The following is a 7,795-nucleotide window of genomic DNA, read 5'->3' as shown; positions in this document are numbered from 1 at the left end:
CAGTCTGTGTGTGTAATGAATGAATCTAATATACAAGTTTCACTTTTTGAATGTAAATACTGAAATAAATCAACTTTTCATGATATTCTAATTATATGACCAGCACCTGTATGTGTAATGTAATTTGTGTGCCACACTCTATGGTTCAGCTAATCACAGGATTCACCTATCCTTTCCTTTCTGGTGTTCATTACATAGTGATGAAGAGTTAGGGCCAAAAAGTGTTTGTGCAGTGGGCACAGTCCAATAAAGTTGAATTAAAATATGACAATAAGCTTGACAATGCAGTTATTAATGTTACACTGACAGTTTTTTTTAATTCACACCTGAAGTTGTTTTATTGTTGTTGTCGAGCGCACCTGCATTGCTACTAATGGTAGACCAAACAGCTCATCCAATACATCCATGGCCAAGTACTCTAACTTTTCCTGGGGAATCCTGAGGTGTTCCCAAGCCAGCAGGGAAATATAGTCCCTCCAGTGTGTGCTGCCCATGTGTAACATGTATCTATAACTATAGATTGTTATAATTCATCAGACAAATCTGCCCTATTTATTTATTTAAAGATTGGAAGCATGAGTAATTTGGTGTTCAGTGTTTGTACAGCTCCCAACCATATAAAACACAGTTAGTGCACAGACAAGCTCCAAGGCAAGTCTTGATTCAATTTTAATGAGGACGAAGAAGAAGAAAAAAGCTTTAAAATCTGGAACAGTCTTCCTCTGCACATACTGGAGAGCCCTACATTGATCAGGTTTAGAGCTCAACTCAAACTATGGCTGAAAACAAATCAGTCATGTGACCACTAGACTTTTAACATTCCCTTGTGTTGCTTATTTTGTATATTATATTTTCTTTCTGATGTATTTGCTTGCCTAGGGACTACGGATGAAAACTAGCTTTGTAGCTATAATCTTGTATATTTACATTTGTTTTTATACTGATGTTCATTAATGTGCACTGTCGCTATTCAAATAAATAAATAAATAAAATTTAAAAAGGGTAATATTATGTCAGGTGGGGTGCAACAAAAATACTAATACAATAACATTCTTTTGGAGGGCGGTATGCATTTTCAGAGGCCTGACCAGTCGCCCAAAATGACATATTTGCCCGAGTTAGACAACTGGGCATGTTATTTGCATTATTATCACTTACTGAGATACACAACACGTGAAATCAAATTAACAATATTTAATGTCATTTCAAAACACACGACACCCAGCAAACGTGTACATAAAAATTTGGCTCACTTTAACTTTTGGCGTTTTGGCTGGTACCACACTACTCTCCAAATTCGCCAGTGCGTCCTTTATGAAGCTGGCTGCTTTGGCTGCTGTTCATTGTCGTACTATCCATGATAAAATCATCTGGAATATCCATATTGGGACCAGCACACACTTCTCGCCTTTTCATGTTATCATCTGCGGACAGTTCTTGGGCTGCACGCGCTATGATGTCATTTGTTTACGCACAGTGGGCGGGTATAGCCAGATAGCATCGACTAAATCTATGCTACCGGCCTGGCAATGCCTCGGTAAAGTGATAATAATGTACAATAACACAAATAACCATCACTGCTATGGGTTTTCATGTTATTTTACATTAGACATACAAATTTATAGCCTGTTTTTAATTTCATGAATATGTTATATACTTTTAAATTAGAGGAATAATAATTTTTTTTGTTTGTTTTTTATAGGGAATTTCTAATTTACTGATATTGTTATTTTAAAGACAGGCTGCACAATTAATGGAATCACAATCGTAATTGTAATCACGATATAAATCTGTGAAGTTATATAACTGTTAAAGGTGTATTTAAATAAATAAATCTTAAGCTCTGCACTGTGTGTGATGCTGGGTGCCCCACCTTTAAAATACTGGTTGTTTGTTTGTTTTTAGCCTTCATTGAAATCAAACTTAATACATGCTTGTTGAAAAAAGTGTGTAGTTTACTGGCTTTAACAAGTGAAGAACTAAGGAGTGTATCTCCTATTTCACTACCATTTTCAATTTAAATTAAATTGAAATTGAGTGTATCTCCCACTTCTGGTAGAGGAGTTCAACTGCACTGTAACAACTTTCCATTTTAACTAGCGTGTTGCCAGGGGGGATCCACAGGCTCTAGATTGGGTAGTCTTTATAAAACAGTTATCTGATATTTTTCAAGGGTGGTAATAAATTATGCCATTTGACTCTTCCTTTGTGTGCCATTCTACCTCAGTCGTGTTATGTGTGAAGGGGCCTTGAAGCTTATCTTTTGTTTTTACAGGGGAATAGCTAAATAAGTTGAAAAGCAACTGAGTGGGGTCATTTACGACCCCAGGCATATATGTTTGTGCACCAATCCTCCCATTCAAATGGGAAAAAGATTTCCCATGAATTTGTAAATCTATTTGTTCTGCAGTTGCTCATAGAATTTTGCAAGGATTAGTCGATATGTGTGGTAGCTACAATCTAAACTTGTACAGGGTCACTTATGATCCCAGGGAGATCTATGAAATTTTCGACATTATAGCTTCAGGTAGTATTGGAATTTGCCAACTCTAATCATTATATTTTACTGTTTAGCATAGAAGCATGGCCAATAGATCTAGAGTTGCAATATTTACCGCTGCACAAGCATTGAAACTGAATCTTGATGCCCAGAGTGAGGATGAAAATAGCTCCACTGATGGAGATGAGTCAGCATCAGATCCTCTGAGATGTCAGACCTTCCTGATATAGACTCGTTATGGAATATTCTGATGCTGTAACTAACCTACCACATTGTAATACATATTGTACTCAATGAAACTTTACTTTTAATGATGTATTGTTTTCATTTTTGATGCAATGAAATAACATGCAAAGAAATAAAAGGTAATGTGCATTTTACTTGGCGTAACAGAAAAGGTAATCGGTGTGTGTTTTTGCCAACTTTTTGTTGAAATAAATATCAAATTCCATACCGTTCTACATTAGTTGATGGACAAGTGTATTAGGGAGTGTACTAAATATGAAGAATCCTAAAACAATCATTTATATGGCTGTATTCCAATATAAAGTCAATGAAGTTATAAATCACCCCACTCTGTCATATTAGTTGCTAAAATAGCTCGTTCACTGGAGGGTTAAACCAAAATATGATCATGAAAATTTTAGGCACATTTTTAAATGTCAGCAAAAGGTGACCTGCTTTGAAATAATTGCAAATCATTTCTTCAGTAAAGATAAAATATCTGGGCCCGTATCCGCAAAGCAACTCAAAGCCCTCTCAAAGAGCTCCTAACTTGGCCTAAAATTTCTTGGCAAAGAATCTTAGCCTAGGAGTTTGCCAGCAAGTGTCTGAGAGCAAATCTGAGCAAGGAGGGGACAGAAACGTTTGTCTTTGTGAGGAGGTGTGGTTGACCCTGTTGCTATGACACAGTCCTCTAAGAGCTGTGATTGGTTATCATAGAAAAGGGAGGAGAAATTAAAAAACAAATGTGTTCCACCCTCCTAGTCATGGAGAGTAAAATCAACCCATCATATAACATGAACTGCATTAAGATGTGTAATCATGAGGATAAATTAATGTTATGATGATGAAACCCAGCAAAATTTAATGAATTGTTACACAGCTTGAAAATGTTTGTAAGTACCTCATTCATATGCCGAATATATATGTTAAAAGCGTGCATACGTGCATGCATTTATTTAGTACGTTCATTGTGAGTTTATAATATAACCGTAAATACGTTAAAAATACATGCATGACACAAGAAAGTGAAAACACTTATTTCCATTGTGGTCCATTTAAAATCAAATGACAGAAGTAATAATAAAAGAAAATAACAATTAATAATACTGATAATAATAATAATAATAATAACAGTGTATATATGATAACAAGAACCTAAACAATTTATAAATAAATTAAGACAGTAAATTAACATAAAATAATTACATAGATCAAGCCAGTAGTGTGTTACTGACTCCCTGTCATCCAACATACGGAGAATATCTCTGCTTCCTCTCCGTCCTTTCTGCTATCTTCTCTTTTTAAGACACTCTTAGGCTTCTTAAAAGTCCTCGTCCCTCCTCTTACCAGTTTAGCATCTTAGGAGCTCTCTTAAGGCCTAAGGTGCTTTGCGGACAACTTTCATCTTACCAAGGAAAAATTCTAAGAAATGTCTAAGAATTCAAGGAATTATGAGATTTTAACGTCACTAGGAGCCTTAGCCTTAGATTGCTTTGTGGATACGGGCCCTGGTCTTTCATTCATTTTATTCACCCTTTTGCATGATCATGTGCAACAGAGTCCAAACTGGAGGGGTGGGGGTGGGGGGGGGGGGGCTTTCTGGCCTGTCAAAAAACAAAATCAAACACACCTATTGTAGTAAACATCATAGAAATGTTTTTATTCATCTAAAATATAGACAAATTATGTCCTGAGGGAAACCACATATAACAAAAACATTACTCCCAATATGTTGCTAAAAAACATTTACAAAATATATTTAAAAAAAAATGTTTATTTGGGGTGGGGGTTGTCTTTTCCAACACAAATCCACTGTCTGGTGATGAAGTGGTATAGAGGAGGATTTTCTGAACAAGAAGACCTGAAGGATCAGCGACAATGCAATGTGCCAGAAGGGACATTTGAGATGCAAGCTGAGATTTGATATGTTTTGGTGAAAGAAAATCCTTCTTTTCTCCATTCTACTATGAAGCCAAGAGTGGTGATGCAAAATTTGCACTATGCACACTTTCTCCAATCACAGCTTCTTGCACAGTCACTCAGTTTTTGAGAACTGTCTACTCCACACAGATTTACCATAGAGTGTCATACTCTCTGTATTTCTTCATAATTAATGTAAATAAAGTCCAAGACATATTCAGTAACTTGGAAATGCTCATGTATCCATCCCCCGACTGTCTGAAGAAAAGTGACAATAAAACTGTTGCTTTATGTGTATTATACCAAAGGGTCCATTTATTATGCAACCCATTGTTTTGGTTTTGATATTTTTATTTAATTTATATAAAGTTGTAGAGATTTTCTTTGAATTTAAGTAGTATAATTTTAGAAATTTTAATGTCGAGAAGCCTGAATTACATTATATACTCAACAAAAATATAAACGCAACACTTTTGGTTTTGCTCCCATTTTGTATGAGATTAACTCAACGATCTAAAACTTTTTCCACATACACAATATCACCATTTCCCTCAAATACTGTGCACAAACCAGTCTAAATCTGTGATATTGAGCACTTCTCCTTTGCTGAGATAATCCATCCCACCTCACAGGTGTGCCATACCAAGATGCTGATTAGACACCATGATTAGTGCACAGGTGTGCCTTAGACTGCCCACAATAAAAGGCCACTCTGAAAGGTGCAGTTTTGTTTTATTGGGGGGGATACCAGTCAGTATCTGGTGTGACCACCATTTGCCTCATGCAGTGCAACACATCTCCTTCGCATCATCCGTGAAGAGAACACCTCTCCAACGTGCCAAACGGCAGCAAATGTGAGCATTTGCCCACTCAAATCGGTTACAACGACGAACTGGAGTCAGGTCAAGACCCCGATGAGGACGACGAGCATGCAGATGAGCTTCCCTGAGACAGTTTCTGACAGTTTGTGCAGAAATTCTTTGGTTATGCAAACCGATTGTTCCAGCAGCTGTCCGAGTGGCTGGTCTCAGACGATCTTGGAGGTGAACATGCTGGATGTGGAGGTCCTGGGCTGGTGTGGTTACACGTGGTCTGCGGTTGTGAGGCTGGTTGGATGTACTGCCAAATTCTCTGAAACGCCTTTGGAGACGGCTTATGGTAGAGAAATGAACATTCAATACACGAGCAACAGTTCTGGTTGACATTCCTGCTGTCAGCATGCCAATTGCACGCTCCCTCAAATCTTTCGACATCTGTGGCATTGTGCTGTGTGATAAAACTGCACCTTTCAGAGTGGCCTTTTATTGTGGGCAGTCTAAGGCACACCTGTGCACTAATCATGGTGTCTAATCAGCATCTTGGTATGGCACACCTGTGAGGTGGGATGGATTATCTCAACAAAGGAGAAGTGCTCACTATCACAGATTCAGACTGGTTTGTGAACAATATTTGAGAGAAATGGTGATATTGTATATGTGGAAAAAGTTTTAGATCTTTGAGTTCATCTCATACAAAATGGGAGCAAAACCAAAAGTGTTGCGTTTATATTTTTGTTGAGTGTATATTTAAAATGGCATAAACAAATTAAAATCCCAAGGGGCTGAATACTTTTTCAAGCCACTGCTTCACTGCCAAAACGTCAAGTGCACGTCTGGAGAGCCGAATGCTTCTGAAGCTCAACATTCACCTCACTAAGTGACAGAATAGATTGAGGGAACAAAAGAAATAATGAAAAAGGAAGTCTGGAAGGCATAGATTTTTAAAAAATAATTTATTTATTAATATGACTTGATTTTTGACTCTCCAGCCTTCCTATCTTGCATTATTGTTATAGTTAAGTTTAATTTCAGTTTATTTTGGAAACTGAAAGCACATGTACATGTAGACTACATCTGAGTCCCCACTTTGAGGATTTAGGATCTTTTTGGTGATTTTGAGCATCTTTGATAATAAATTGATTGTTGGGGTTTTACAGCATTTCATGGGATAGAAAGTTTTTGTGATTTTGTTACTGGTGATGGCCTAGTGGTTAAGCGTTGGGCTTGAGACCAGAGGATCCTCGGTTCAAATCCCAGCCTGAGGGGAAAATGAATAAGGGCCCTTGGGCAAGGTCCTTAACCCCCCCCCCCCCCCCTCAGTTGCTTCTGGTGTGTCGTGGGCGCGTTGCATGGCAGGACCCTCACATTGGGGTGAATGTGAGATACTGATGTTTTAAAGCGCTTTGAGTGTCTGATGCAGATGGAAAGGTGCTTTATAACTGCAGTCCATTTACCATTTACTTCCCATATAGTTTATTATTGTAACCTGGATACATATGCAAATAATTTTTGTCAGGTGCCATACTCCTGTTGTTTGGCACCATCTTCTGGTAGAACCTAAGTACCCAGTTGCTGGGTTGCCACTCAGTTGGTATATCCTTCTAATTATTTGTGTATTTGTCACACTCAGATGAAGACCTAATGGTTGAAACACTATTTGTGGCCTACGTGTTGCCTATGGTCAACTCATTATTATTATTATTATTATTATGTATTTATTTATTCAATTGAATGGGAAAGTGTGTCCCTCACAGCTAAGGTGGATTTGCAGGTTGATTTTGCACAGGTTTTACTCCTGATGCTCTTCCTGAGGCAACTCCACATTACATGGAGAACAGGCAACGGTGGGTTTAAACCAGAAAACTTACTGGCAACAAGTACACTTAACCCCTGACTTGCATGTGTCAATGAAGAAAATATTCAATTTCGGTGCAGATCCACATGGGGAAAAAAAAGAAAGAACATTTGAATCAACTTAAAAAAAACACTGTAATTTGTTACATCTAAATATATTAGGTGTCAAGGTATCAAAGCTCAGCATTAATGTCAAATGTCAGGTTTATGGATCATAGTTGAGTCATCAGAATAAATGACAGAGATATCTATCTTTTGATCCCCCCCAAAATTCCCATCCTTCTCCACCATATTGTCCTTTTCCGTGTGTGGGACTGGATGCACATACCCACAGGGAAACTGTAAGGGCCCTTTCACACATAGTGCAAATTGGTGGCCACCCCTGCCCCTTGGCCACCACCTCCTCCCGGTTGACTTTTGGGGTATAGTTATGGTTGGTGACACTGGATGTACTTCCAGTTTCCCCTGCGCTGAGGGG

Source organism: Thalassophryne amazonica, chromosome 12 (assembly GCF_902500255.1).
Source record: "Thalassophryne amazonica chromosome 12, fThaAma1.1, whole genome shotgun sequence".
Classification (NCBI taxonomy): Eukaryota; Metazoa; Chordata; class Actinopteri; order Batrachoidiformes; family Batrachoididae; genus Thalassophryne; species Thalassophryne amazonica.
This window is presented reverse-complemented; position numbering follows the sequence as displayed.